Below are 15,923 nucleotides of genomic sequence, written 5' to 3' on the forward strand. Positions count from 1 at the left end.
TCAAAGAATGAAATGTAAAAGGAGGGAAAGGCGGACACTACATGTGCACTTTTGTGTCACTTTGTGATGGATGTGAGATTGTATGCACTCCTGTCCTCTAGGTTTGTGTTTATGCAATTAAAGACCTTGGAAGAACTTTGTTATGTTGAGCTGGTTTCACATATGTTTCCCTTTTACACATGTAATACACAACAGGAGATGGTCCATCTCAGCTGAGTTCTCACTTTCTGGAAATACGCTGGTTTAGGCGAGGGGTGACACGTGCAGGATTAAGGACATTACAGCTCGGCCCAAGTAGCCAGTTCGTAATTTGTTCATAAACAACCAAGGCTCTTGCTGTTACTTAAATTTCTCTAACAATTTTGGCGTCAGCCATACAAACAGAAGTTCCTGAATCTCGTCGTCTCTCCAGTTGGGGTCAGCCCTATTTTCCCACAGCCCAATGGTCCCACATTTCTAAGATTTTTTTTTTAATTAGGTCCTATATTAGGGTTAGGGTTACATTCCATCTGTAGTCCATTGCAGGTTGGGTGTAATTGGCTACCAAATTGGGAGAAAGAGGGATAAAATCTGATACAAATTTATGAAAAAGTAAATCTGGGAAAATAGGGCCTAATTTTGAAAAAAATCTTAGAAATGTAGGAACATAGGGCTGTGGGACCATTAGGCCTCATTTTTAGTGAAAAAAACATTCTTTAAATGTGGGAACATAGGCACACTCCCAACTTTAATGGCTGCAATTGATCACGGGGGTCTTGGCGCTGCTGGAATATGCAAATGTTTTATTAGGGGTCCAAGCCCGAGGGGGCAAGGGAACCCTCTAAGGATTTCTTTATTATTTTTATTCATTTCATTATTCTTCTCCGCCTAAAACTCCGACTGCAGCCTAAACCGTACATGGTGGGGGGTTGCAATTTTCAAGACTGGTCCAAAACCCTGCAAGGACCTCAGGCGCAAAAATGTACCCATTTCTACCACTAGGTGGCGCTATAGCAGACAAAAACGCGTTTGGCCCTATAACTCCAACACCGTACACCCGACATTCAAAAACAATACATCTATGCGTTCCCTGGATCCAACTGAATCACGTGATATAGGCCAAGCCCATTTCCGACTTTTATGCGTGAAAAATCGTGATTTATCAAAAACCTACTTTAGCGAACTCCTCCTGGACCGTGCGACCGTTCTGCACGAAACTTGGAACCTAGCATCCCCAGACTGACTTGACAAAAAGTTATAAAAGGAATTTTTATACGATAAAAATTGTGCATATAACTCACTTGTGAGTTATATGCACAATTTTTATCGTATAAAAAGGGTTAGGTTTGGGGTTAGGGTTAGGGTTAGTTAGCTACACAAATTAGTTTGTAAACTAATTTGTGTAGCTAACTATGAAAACACCTACTTTGGCATATCTCAGCCAAAATAACGGCTATCAACCCCAAACTTTAGATTATTCTTTGCCATGACCCTCTGGAGGTACGTTTTACCAAAATTGGTCACTAGGGGGCGCTACAACTACAAAAAGTTTATATCTCATGAACAGCTCATCCGATTTATACAAAATTTGAAGGGTTCCATCAAGGACCAATCCTAAGTCCATCCCTAGAATGGAGTACCGAGGGGTCAAAGTGGGCGTGGCCTATGGGACCCAATGTGACCCAACTCTAGATTCACCACTTACACTAATGTGAACAACTTTAAATTTACAGGGTAGATTGATAATGGGCCATGGACCACACCTACCAAAAATTACACATGTGGACCTCTAGGTGGCGCTGTAATGGTTTTTGGTCTTTAACTCCCACATTACACATCGCACATCAGAAATTTTTACATCCACGTGTTCCTTCAATCAAGCTGAATTACCTGATATAGGCCAACCCCATTTTCGCGCAAAAGTTTTTTCGCAATATCGCACAACGTGCAAATCCAACTTTTTCAAACTTGTCCTAGGCCGTGCGACCGATCTGCACGGAACCTGGTAGATAGCATCTCCAGATGGACCTGACAAAAAGTTATTGAAGGAATTTTGCTACGTTAAAGTATGCGCATTTGACGACAAAACTAATTTTCCTAGCTAGCTACCACACACGTATCATATCATATCTCTGTTACACTTAAAGTCATCACCAAATGACTTGAGATCCTTGTTCAACATTCCCCTACAATGCTCTGTACCAAAGTTGGCGAAGATCGGCCTTTAGGGGGCGCTATAAGCAACGTTTATTTTTTTTTCGCCAATTTTCTCAATGCATTTCAATGGGAAATTTGCAATTGCAATATCTCTGCCACAGTAAAAGCAATCAACACAAAATTTGTGTTGCTCGTTCGGCATGGCGTTCTGAGGCGCTGTACCAAATTTGGCAAAGATTGGCCATTAGTGGGTGCTATAATCAACATAAAAGTGTTTTGCCCTGTTAATCAATGTTAATGGAATATTTGCAATGGGAATGTATCAAAGACCTTGCAGCTCACACTTCTCAATATTTACTGATGTTTACCTCCTACAGTTAAGTTTTGGTTTTCGCTTTCGCATGCTCCCCTGGTGTTATATACAATAAACAAACTTCTTAACCCACCTGACAAAGTTTCTACAACCTTCACAGTGGACAAATGTAACTCTTTTCTCCCACTTTTTCAATCCAAAATCAACACAATTCATATACCCTAATACCGTGCAATTAAACATTGCAGTTGGTGCTAAGTGGAGAGTCTGTCATAGTGTGATTGGGTATGTTGGTGGCATTGATTCTTAATTTCCCACGAAGGTGATCGCGGTTACGTGTCAGTTAAACTTCTCATCTCCAATCCTATCTGCGCCTGCTTGAGCACCCACGGAGGAAAACATCAATCAGCGCCTATGACACCATTTACAACAACCTGACCACCTCCCCTGCTCTTTCAACCACCACACCTGCCGGTACCTCCACCCTCTAAGTTACTCTCTCATTTCTCTCTGCTGTCCCCTGTGGTCAGGGGGGTTAAGAAGTTTGTTTATAGTAGAGAATTGTTAAAAGTAGTCTGTATATGCATGGAGATGAACAACGGCAGAGTACCGCAGACCTCGTGCATCAAACCTCTCGATATTCACCAACGTTTCTCCCCCCTACGTAATGCATCGGTTCCGCGGTCGCGCAGCTTCGCGGGTCATCCGGGGCGCAGCAACGCGCTGACTCCCCAAATCGTGGGACGTGGCAGCCGAATGGCATCGGAGGCGAATGGCATCGGAGGCTTGGGCCCCGTCATAACTGCTTGCAGTTCTAGTTTTTTATTTATTACATTGTGTCATAAAACTGTAATGCGTTGCCAAAAAAATTACAAATCAAACATTCTTACAACTGCCTTGCAGAACCAGTTAGAACTGGTTTTGCTAGCAGAGCTGTTTCTTTGTTGGGGTCAATTGTGCCAAGAATTAAACTCTCTTTAAGACACGTAAGTAGAAAGAAATATCAGCCAGCAGCTTTATGCAGCTTTTTACTCATTGTTTTGAATTTCTTGCTTTAAAAATTTATCGTATTGTTCAGCACTTTAATCTGCCCCACGTGTAGCAGCAGCATACAACAGTGATGATAAGCCCACTATGTTAACTTGTTACTTGCCCAGCATTAAACAACACACAAGGAACATTCGCAACAACAAAAAAACTCATGTCTGCTGGATGTGAAATTAGGTAATTGTTTGCTAACGCGTTAGCTATAACTGCTTTTTTTGTTTTGTGATAGGTATGCCATTTTCAGTTGTGAGGAGTGAATACCCAGGATGAAGTGAACTGAGTGGATTGATTTCAAGGCTTTTCAATAGACTCACTGGACACTGGAGCAAGCAAATTATGGGTAAGTTTTGAAAGTTAATATTCTTGCTAGCTTACCAGAAGATGACTCGGCTAATTATAGTTTAATAAGGAGGGTAGCAGGGTGATTGTGTAACAGGTAATAGGATTGTGTAATAGGCTAATGTCTGAATTATAGGCTACAATGTAAAGCCAAGAAGGAACCAATTTATTTTTTTAATACGGAAGGATTTTAACAGGTAACCAAACATACTTGTTCTATCAACTAAAAACGTTTTTTTTTGTGTGTGTGTTAATTGAAATTAGCTAGATAGCATTAGCATCAACACAGTTAGCATTCTAACTACTAAACTGTGTGTGGAAGGTTTAATGACTGCAGAACAGTCAGAGAACTGATTATCTGGCAAATAATGCTAAAAAGAAAACAACATCACAACAAGCTATAAAGCATGTGCGAAGGATAATAACATTATTTTGTAGCCTACTAAATTAGGCAATCATTTCTGAGTGTGGTTATAACTTAAAGCCAAGTGAGGGAACCTAAATATACACATTTTAAAATATGCAAGGAATTGAATAGGAAACCAAAAATAGTTTTGTTATATCAACTAAATATAAGCATTAGCATCAACACAGTTAGCAATCCAACTACTAAACTGTGTGTGGAAGGTTTAAAGTGCCCATATTATGCACATTTTCAGGTTCATTATTGTATTTTGAGGTTATACCAGAATAGGTTTACATGGTTAAATAAAAAAAACACTATTTTTTTGTTGTACTGCACATTGCTGCAGCTCCTCTTTTCACCCTGTGTGTTGAGCTCTCTGTTTTAGCTATAGAGTGAGACATCACACTTCTGTTCCATCTTTGTTGGGAGTCGCACATGTGCAGTAGCTAGGTAAGGACTACTAGCTAGAAGCTAGCGCTGCTAGCGGTTAGCCACCTCGTTCTCAATGGCAAAAAAGCACTACAACACTATAGTACTACTTACATGTCCCTGTTCTGCAGGTATTCCACGCAAAGTTGGAAGGGCACCCTCGTTTAGAAGAAATCTCCCAGTTAATCCTGCCTCGTACTGACCGAAGTTGTAGAAACCTCTAGCTGATGTGGTATTAGCTAAAGTGGTTAGCACACACCAAATGTTTTGGCCGATGACGTAGACGGCCCTGCCGATTTTGACCAGCTCACCCAGAGACTGAAGGCAGGGCACATTCAGAAACCGTATCTCTGCCATTGTCTTTTTTTTCAAGTTTGTATGCGTGTGGAAGCACCAGAGATACAAAATAACACCCCAAATCCCAGAAAAAGTGATTTTTTTCATAGTATGGGCACTTTAATGAGTGCAGAACGATCAGAGATAGTCCGGCAAATAATGCTAAAATGAAAAAAAGAAACTGGCAGAAACAACAAGCTACCTAGCGTGTAAAGGCAAATGACAGTATTATCTTACACATTGGAAGAGCTTAGTAATGTACTGCAAGGTACTTGATGCTTTTAAATTAATTTTGCTTTAAAGGACTTTATGACATTCTTAAAATTGTTGTACTGCTTTGTTCACAACGCTTTTGAAGGACATTTTCACATCTGCCTTGTTTAGATCGGTTTAATCGAACCCTGCAGCGTTTGCCCTCTTGGTGCGATAAGTTTGGGCAGGTGTGAAAACAGCAATCGCACTCAGGTCCAGACCAAAACAAGTTAGCACCTAATGATAGTGCCATTGTATAATGTAGCTTAATATTAGCCTTGAGATGGTAGCAGGCTAATGTTCCTGAGAGTGTGTGATAGCTTCAAGGTTAACAGTATGATGGTCAAGTTTAGCAGCTAATGTTATTAACATTTTATCATTTTACCTCAATGTTAGCTTTGTAATAGTTAACATTATTAGCCAATTTTGCTGACACTGTCTAATGTTACTTAATGTTAGACTTATGGTGGCCTAAGTTAGCAACTACTGTTACTGATATTGTATTAAGTATCTTAATAGTAGCTTCATGATGACCTAAGTTAGCAGCTACTATTACTGAAATTGTATTAAGTATCTTAATAGTAGCTTCATGATGGCCTAAGTTAGCAGCTACTATTACTGATATTGTATTAAGTAGCTTACTGTTGGCCTTGGGATGGCCAAAGTTAGCAGCTACTGTTACTGAAATTGTTTTAGTAGCTTAATGTTGGCTGTATGATGGCCTACGTTAGCAGCTAATGTTACTGATATTGTATTAAGTGCCTTAATGTGATGGTTTCTCACAGTTTGGCTCATGTTACTGACATTTGTATATTTTACATAAACATGATTGTCAAAGTTTGTGACTGATTTTAGTGACTTTTTGTTTTTTTTTACCGTAATACTACAGACATTAGTCCCATGATGACAAGGCTGTCGTTACGTTAGAATGTTTAAGGCTAAACAATGCCTTCATCATGATGAAATTATGTATGAACCATTCGCTTTACTGTTGATGTATTACTTCATTTATCTTCTACAACCGGTAAAAAGGTAATGTGCATTATTTTGCTTTGCAGTGTGTGGTTTTTTTTTAAAATGCTTTTTTTTTCCCGGCACAATCTCCTTTTCGTTTCCCCTTTTTTTAAAAAAAAAAACCCCCCCCCCAACAAGGAAAGAAAAAGACACCCGCATTTTTAAGGAAAACATATACAAATATTTCAGCCCACTGCTATATTCTAATATAATGCTAATCTACTAACTGGGATTTATATTAAGTGGATAACTACATGTAGTCTCTCAGTGGTGTCAAAGAGTTGTGAGGGTGTTAACAAGATTTTATATCTGCTCTAAAAATATATATATATTTCATCTCTGTAAGCATTGTCATAAACTCTTTGTAGATTGCGTGCCTCCAGTCCATTTCAGTTTTTATTCTATGTCCTTCTGGTAGAAGTTTCCATGTGATATGTTTTTTCTTGGCATATCTTAATATTTTACGGGTGCAACGACATTTACCGTGAGTTGTAAAGATAGAGGATCAATTTCAAACAATTTACGTTTGGATTCTTTAGGATTAATTCAGTGTTTATTCTTTTCTTATCACTTACACTGATATGTCAAAAAACATAATGGCAAGACATCCCAATGTCATGTACTTTAATATGAATGGTATTTGACCAGGGATGTGCACAGAAATTTTGGGGGGCAGGGGCTCAAGGAACAAAAAGGACTAATAGTTAATAAATAATTATTTATTTGAAATTTAAACAAAATGTTAAATATATTAACACAAGTCTGACTACCTTACCATTTTATCTTATTTCCCTTATTCAATTGTCTAATATAATTGTTTAAAATACTCAACAATAAATAAAAACTAACAATAAATCATTTTAAATCTTGCGGTGTTATTGGAATAAATAACGCTTCAAAAATTCTTTGCGTAACTTTTTGATATTAATGAACGTCCGTTACATTCAAGCCAAATTAGATTAGATTAGATTCAACTTTATTTTCATTGTGCAGTGTACAAGTACAAAGACAGTGAAATACAGTTTGCGTCCAACCAGAAGTGCAAAAAAGAGCAGAAAAGTGCAATGCGATATACAAGTATAGACAGGCGGTGCATAGGCAGGACAAGAAATATATTGGTGTTATAAGAGCAGAATAAATATGGCTATGTAATATGAACAATGTATGAACACATGTACAGATATGTGCAATATAGTAGCAGTGACATTATACTAGTAGTAAGAATAATATAGATATAGATATATGCAAGGTATGAGTTGCTACAAAGCTAATAAAGACTATCCGCTCCACACAACTCTCTCTGTATTTCCCAGTATGGCTATGTTCAGAAGATTGTGGCGTCTGGGGACTTTCGCCAGCAGAAACTTGAGTGAAGATAATGACCCCTTCTGAAGAGTTCATCATGTTTTTTTAATCCTCTGTGTCTCCTTGGCTACTAGCAACTTGTGTGGAGGAGGGGTGGGGATGGTGTGCTTACAGTTTTGTTGATATTACTTAAAATTCCTCATGGGGGCTATCTTTAATAATAGTAAACACCTTTTGATGTCTATGTGTGCATGTGCCTGGATTTTAAACATGTAGGGTTCTACATTATCAACCAGCTAATTGAAAATCCTGACCTGGACACAAGTCTGGCTCGACAATAATGGCAAAATTGTAGAATTCAGAATGTTATTATTTACAGCATGGGTTGATGAAAAACAAAAACGACGTGTTTGTAATGAGAACAGTTATAGAAAAGAAATGCCTTTGTAATTAGTATTGTATTACCACAGTATTGGTAGATATTACAAATTATTGCCTTTTTATTCTCAAGCTGTAATGTAAAGAGTAACTGTCATTAACTGCCTATCCACCTGTTTCCGGGGGAAACTAATGTAAAAAAGAATGTGGGTGAAACTTCCGGTGAGACAGCGGAAGTAGCATTCCAACGGTCGTGAGCTAAGTATATTTTAAGTGTTTTCTATTATTGTAAAGTGGTTGAGATGTCGTAAAGGAGCTCAGGGACAACATGTGCTGTTCGGGGTTGTACAAATAACCGCACAAAATTAAGTCAGTGGCTTAAACGTGAGTGTTATGAACACAAGCCAAAAACTAAAGCCGAGTTTCCATGCCAACGGTGGTACAGTTTTCATCGCCTCCCACAAGAAGATGAACCAAAACGAACATGGCTTAAGAACTTAAACCTAAAAGAGCCCCCCAAACATCTGTTTGTGTGCTCGTTTCACTTCGTTGACAAGAAGCCAACACAGGATAACCCGTACCCAACGCTTTTTCTCGGTTACGAGAAGCCACCGGTGAAGAGACGCCGACCCAGGACTCGACATGGCACAGGTAGGTCCACTAGCGTTAGCTTGTTAGTTTTCCGTATACCATTTTTTAAAATACCTTAACTGTTCTTGAAATGCTTAAAATTAATATAAGAAAAACTGTCTGCCATGGTGGTAGACAGATGGCCTGATATTTCAACCTAGCACAAAGTTTTATCCTGCACTTGGCACACTGTGGCAGGTGTTAATTTCGTTCCCTCTTTTAGTTAACATTTACAGAATATCTGTTTTGAGATTATTAAACGCACTCTATGTGTCTAGATGTCACTAAGCCAGAGTGCTTATTTTGCAGTGGAAAAAAGTCTGAGAACAGCAACAAATAAGGCACAGACAGGTTAATGTTTTTAAAAGTAGTAACGTTAGTAGTTCTCGTAATGCTTTTCTGTGTACTTCACAAAGAATATCACAATCTAAACATGAATATCAATTTATTTAAATACTGTGGTTCAAATTTGTACATTTAATTTAAGTCAATCCTTATGTACTTTCCATATACCTGAACTGATACTACTGCAGTTATAAATCTCATGTTGTAACATAAATATGTAATGCATGTATTCCCTGCAGATGAGCCTGATGTGATGGAGGTTTCTGGGGAGCCAGGCCCTACTTCACAGACCTTCCAGAATGCCCAAACACAGTGGTCAGACCCAGCAATGGAGGACCACATCTACTCCAAAGGACCTACTATCACATGTGGTGTGACAACTGCCCCGTCTTCTGATTCGCTACCTGTTGCAGAGTTAACATTGAAAGATGATACAGACTGTTTGCTGTACACAGGGATTCCGCTACTTGAATTTAAAACACTTGTGTCTAAGGCTAAATACTTAAGATCTGTGCAGCACTTGTAAATCTGCAAGGGGAGCTTATTTCAAGCAAATAGACACAATAACAATAATTAAGCTATGAATTATAATCAGTGAATCTAGCTGCTACTATGAGATATGAGTGTTTTATGGTTTGTTTGTTGAAAAAACACTTTTTTTCGTCAGTACACTGCTAATGTGTAATAACCACTTACTGAAAACGGTCTCGTATTTTACGAAGATAGTTCACCAAAACGTATTTCTGAAAACATTTTAAGAGAGAAATAGGCCATGCAGTTGCTGAATCTGTCTGTTTTTTGATCGACAAAGGTCAGTTTAAAAGATTTTGCTCAGATTTTGAGAGCCGCCGAGCCGACCGCTCCTCAAGTGGAGTGCATGGCTGTATTAAGAGAACGGTGGAGTGTGGAGTGCTTAATATTAACAGTCTATGGGAGTGCTGCAGGTCACGTCATGTGTAGAAACGCTAAGTGGGAAAGAAAAATTCAAATGACACATTAATGTATTCTTATAATTAACTAACATGTACAAGTTATTTCATATAATTGAGTTAATTTACAAAAATGTATTTACAATGTTTATTAGGGCTGCTCTCTCTTAGTCGATTAGTCGACTAATCGGTCATTTTGGTCTTAGTCAACTTAGATTTCTTTAGTCGATTAGTCATGTCTGATGCTGTTTTCATGCTGAATGACTTATTTCCAAGAAACGTACGAGCTCATCTCTGGTAAACACAAGAATTAAAGTGGTGCTTTTGCATGACTCTCTAAATTTATTTACAGATCTGTCGATTAAATCAACTAATCGATTAGTTGATACAATAGAGCTGGGCAATATATCGATATTATATCGATATCGTGATATGAGACTAGATATCGTCTTAGATTATGGATATCGTAATATGGCATAAGTGTCTTTTCCTGGTTGTAAAGGCTGCATTACAGTAAAGTGATGTCATTTTCTGAACATACCAGACTGTTCTAACTGTTCTATTTTTTTGTCTTTACCCACTTAGTTATCCACATTACTGATGATTATTTATCAAAAATCTCATTGTGTAAATATTTTGTGAAAGCACCAATAGACAACCCTACAATATCGTTGCGGTATCGATATCATGGTATTTGGTCAAAAATATTGTGATATTTGATTTTCTCCATATCGCCCATACCTACGATACAATTGAATGAGTGTTAGTCGACTAAGAATATCTTTAATCGAGCACAGCCCTAATGTTTATACAGGTAACTATTTGTTAACTTTAATATATTTAATTGTTTTGTCAGCTCAAACAACTGGCTTTCACCTTAAAACTTTCAATAAAAGTGGAACTGTCAATGAACTCAAAAATTCTTTTGTTTTCTATTTAAACTAGTGAAACAGCATTACACTGTCTTTGTGTAGGTAGATTTCTTCAGAATATACAACCAATAAAACAGTGTAAACCCTGCCTCAACTACTCATTAAAGATTTGCAGGTATGTTGGGCAGAGATTCACCTTCTTGTCAGCAAAATCATCAGCCAATCTAGGTAGCATGTGTGAAAAGTAGAAATTCTGCAATTGTTGAATTTTTGCATCTGTGTAGTTTTTGTTAAATGGAATGTCCATTTCAATGTCCTCACTTGGTGTCCAGATGACCAGCTTGCAGCTCTGTAGGCCCAGACACATCATGGTCAATTGTGTCTGAAATAAGGATTGTTAGTGCATGTTGGTGAAAAAAACAAACATTGAAATAGATTGTGATTGAAACATTGTTTGGCTAATAATAGAGCTAATCTACTTGAAAACATGTTATTTACCTGCAGGTAGTATCCATCCTTTCCTTTGGGAAGGATCAGGTACTGTTCATCACCTAATCTTTTAATGTCACCATTTGGCCGTTCCAGAAATTCTGTCAGTGACATGCAACTCTTGAAGGGGCACTTGATCTCAAGGAGCTGTGTTGAATCAAGGATCCCATCTGGACTGGCTCCCAACCAAGGATAGTCAGGGTGCACAACCAGGCCTCTCTTCTCCACAGTATGCCATCTGGTCTCCATGAGTGTGATGACCTTGATCTCATTTTCTTTGCCATGCTGCGTTGCTGTATTGCCGGTGAAGGTTGGGTACAGATGCTCATTTAGAAATTTTCTGGGATCAGTGGTGCTCCTTTTTGTGACTTTTTTTGCTGTGCTGGCTGTTATACGCAGCTTTCTAGCATCATGCCATAACTGTGAAGAACTCTGCATCCTGGTTTCTTCCATCAGTGTATCTGCTTGTACATGGGAAACTTTGATGCAGTCCTCATAAAACTTGGTGCACTTTAGACAGGTGAGGGTTGTGCTGTGTTAAGTATGACAGAGTGTGTTATTGTGGGCTGGATCATGTTTGCTGAGGCCTGCCTGGCTGGTGTCTACATCTGCTCTGTAGCTCAACTGAAGAAGACCATTTGTCTGGAGCTTAAACAGTGGGGCCATCACGGATGAATTGCTGTGGGCTATGAACTCTCCATGGTTCTTAAAAAGTTGTGGGGAGGTTGTTAATTCTTGCATTGAACGTAGTGATGGGCCTGGATATATGTGGCTAGGTCTGTGATGGTTAAAATGAATGTGCTTAACCTTCTTCAGACCTACATTCTTCTTTATTCTTCTTTATCAGTGCTTGCCATCCCCTGTCTTGCCCTGCCTCACTGCATTTTCAACCTAAATCCAATGAAATTAAATCTTATCATCCTACAAGATTGTGACTGAAGGCTACAGTGAAACAACATATGCAGAACATGAATGACACAGTAAACATTTCAGTTTAGTAACGTAACATTTATTATTAATATCACAATACAATAAACAATGTCTGTGCCCCTAATAGTCTTTTTAGATAAACAAGGTCGTTTCCGACATCTTTAAACAACACCCGACCAACTTTATCACTGTGAAGATATTGATACGCCTCTGAGCTTTTCAAATTGCTCATCGCTGTACCATCACAGGCTACTGAAGCAACAAAATAGCTTAAAATGCTACCGTAAGTGCTACGACGCCACTTCTTCACGTCATCCTCCCAACCATCTACCGCGGAGGGTAAAGGTACTGATGTTTCAATCTTTTTAAGCTCGTTATGGTTGTGTTCCCACATCACTAGCAAGTTTCATCGGTATTTCTCAAATGAATGAATGAGTAACACTTCCCGCTTGTTTACTTCCGTCTATCGAAGCTCGAAGCGGAAGTCGCGCCCACATTTGACGCAAAGCATCATGGGACATAGGAAACTTGTGGATACTATACGTAGAAGGGACAAACACAAGATGGTAGTACAGTGGCGCACTATTTGTTCAAATGTTATATTATTTGTGTTGTTAAATTTACAAATAAACACTGGAATTTATCTTTACGATGATGGAAAAGCTTTGTTGGACCTGAACTTGAACAAGAATTTCTGTATTTCTTTTGACTGCAAACCATAAATAATGGGGTTTAGGCTTCCAGGGACGATATGAAACAAAATAGCGGCCAATTTTCTGTAGTCTGAATACTGAGGGAAGCGATGCAGGATGATGCCAACCATTCCACTCAACAACATAATTAGATATGCAAAGAGATGAGTGCTGCAGGTCTTCAAGGCTTTACTGTTCAGAGACTTGTTGTTACTCATCAGACAGACTACTGCAATCTTAGTATAGGTGAGAACCATGCAGCCTATAGAACTTGTGAACAGAACTACAGTGTAAGCCAGGCCATAGACATTATTAATAAACACATCCTCACAGGAGAGTTTAAACAGTGAGGCATTGTCACAGTAAGGATTTGTGATTAGAGTCCTGCATCGGTTCAGCCGTATGGTCAGACCGAGCAGAATCCCAACCATTACTAAGGCCACTCCCCAGGCAGAAACTGTCAGCTTGATCACCATTTTGTTGGTCATTATGGCAGCATAGCGCAGGGGATTGCAGATGGCCACATATCTGTCAAAGGCCATAATTATGAGCACTGTGTGGCAAGTGGTGCCAAACATATGTGAGGCAAAAGCTTGGACCAAACATTCATAATAACTGATGATGCGCTCAGAGGGAGGAACGAACCATGTCTAAAAGCAAACGAGGCACCATGATAGAATTTCCAAGTACATCATTTAAGGGCAGGTTGCAAAAAAGCAGATACATGGGCTGGTGAAGATTTTTGTCAATGAAAACCAGAACAGCAATACCGACATTTGCTACAATTATAACCAGGTAGGACAAAAAGAGAAAGAGAAAGACAGGGTAGGTAGAATCTTTAGAAACAGTTAACCCCTCCAGTTGGAGTGTGTAGCTGTTGTAGGTGTAGTTTTCCATTAACCTGAAAACAACAAAACAATGCTTTAAATGTCACAAGTAATGTCCTGGCAATTTAGGTGTCAAGAGATCACAATACTAGTGTGCATACGATCACAACAGAAACATGCTGCCTTTCCCAAATATCGATATGACTACATATGAATACATCCCAGTATGCATAGTTTACAGTTTGTTTGCAAGTACATCATGAAAGTAGTAATAATGTAAAAATAAAGTTTGAACAGTAATGCTTACACTGAGTGTCTCTTGTTCCAGTCTGTTGACTTCTCTTTCTTTCGTCTCCTGGTCATTGCTGATAATGGCCAGATCTCTTTTGTTTTATAGACATGATTTTATCTGCAGGGGAATCATTTGCGATGACGTCAGTTAATGTGTGATGCAACATGAAGAAATTGCACCTGTCAACAAGCTACGATGTACAACGTTTAGCTCCAAGAAATATATTACTCAGTGTTTCCCACAGGTTGAGAATTTATATTTAATAACTGTGCCTCTGTTTTGTGTGTGTGTTAATTGTGAACATCTTTGGGGCACAAGTTGGACAGTACCAGTTGGTCTGAGTCACAACTTTGAGATTCATCAAAGTTTCAGATTAAATTAAATAGTAAAATAAATAAATGACAATAAATTAGTCTATCTAAGCTTTCTGAAGGGGTCATTGGAGTTTGCCCATCCAGTCTAAATGTGATTTGTGGACTTCGAGAAGGCTGATGACCATGTCCCCTGGGGAGTCCTTTGGGGAGGATAGCGGGAGTATGTTGACGACGTTTCATTTCCAGGATTGTTCAGGTGCCGCCAGAAATTCCACCAGATGTCCCTCATTTAGGCCGGATATCCGTCAACTTCCTCTTTCTTTGTGTTGGCGTTCTAAACTGGATTCATGAGGACTATGGTTAACTGCTCCTCAGATCTCTGCAGGGTAAATCCAGACACATTCTCACTCCCATTGCATAAAATACAGACACTTGGTCAGGTGCCTTTGGCGTTGTTATTGATTCTAAAAGTCTCCTTTAGCGTCAGATCTAAACAAGCTTTATCTAAATGCTGGTTCGGGACTATTGGCGTCACTTTTAACGCAGTTAGGTTAAGGAAAGGATCGTGGGTGGGCTTATAAAAGGTACGTGTATGACACACGGGACAAGAACAGGACAGTTTGGTTTAGGAAAAAACGCGACAGTTGGGTTTAGGAAAAGATGGTGGGTGGGGTTATAAAATGCACGTTTCAGTGACACGCGGGACACAAACCCTGGTCTCCTGTGTTGTTTGACCATCCACCACTAAAACCAGCCGCCCCACGTGGAATCTTGGGCTTTCATATTACTCGCTACTTTTTTTTTGCGTCGTATCTGACGCTGACAGCCAATGACCAAGCGTCCATATTTTACCAGTTGGGAGTGAGAGAGTTGTAGCTAGCTGGACTATCTGTCCAATCTGACAAGTACATGTTCCACCAAAACAGGTGTGGTAATATTCACTACCAACACGGTAAATAACCCATGACTTAAGTTTTATAAGCTGCCATCCCGAAAAACTGAGGTTTTATAAAGACAAAAATGGGTACTGTACAGACTTGAGGAATCAGCAGGGAGAATGGGAAGACTGTGGGATTCGGACACTAAGCTAACATTATGTCCAGCGTTAAGTTTGCAGCAAGCATTTTGTTACCAAGTCAAATATCCAAATGTCCGTTTTAGGCTAACTACACATCTGTAAATTAAGATAACCTGCTTAACATCGGACATAACGTTAACTTACTGTCAGGATCCCACAGTATTCCCATTCTCTCTGCTGATTCCTCACGTCTGTAGTAATAATAATAATAATAATAATAATAATAATAATAATAATACATTTTATTATTATTATTATAAAACGCACTTTACATTTGAAACAAATCTCAAAGTGCTACAGGGTAAAAGATCCACTTTTGTCTTCATAAAAGATCAGTTTTTCCGGTTCGGCAGCTTAAGTCATGGGTTGTTAACCCTTTTGGTAGTGAATATCACCACACAGCAGCTTTTGGGCATTTTTCTGTTGCTTGCTAGCAGACGGAAATGACGAGGAGGAAACCTTCACGCAATACAAGTAAACAGAGAGCAGAGAGTGTTTACCCTCCAGGTGGGCGTTCCAGTTGTTGCTCTTATTAGGCTTAGTAGGCTTTTAATTTATAATAGTTTTACA

General features: G+C 39.0%; 1 pseudogene; it reads right to left on the minus strand.

Annotated features, from left to right (window-relative positions):
* Positions 1–7,857: 7,857 nt before the first annotated feature.
* LOC120544279 lies at positions 7,858–13,739 on the minus strand (annotated as a pseudogene).
* Between the last annotated feature and the right edge of the window lie 2,184 nt (positions 13,740–15,923).

Source organism: Perca fluviatilis, chromosome 16 (genome assembly GCF_010015445.1).
Source record: "Perca fluviatilis chromosome 16, GENO_Pfluv_1.0, whole genome shotgun sequence".
Taxonomy (NCBI): Eukaryota; Metazoa; Chordata; class Actinopteri; order Perciformes; family Percidae; genus Perca; species Perca fluviatilis.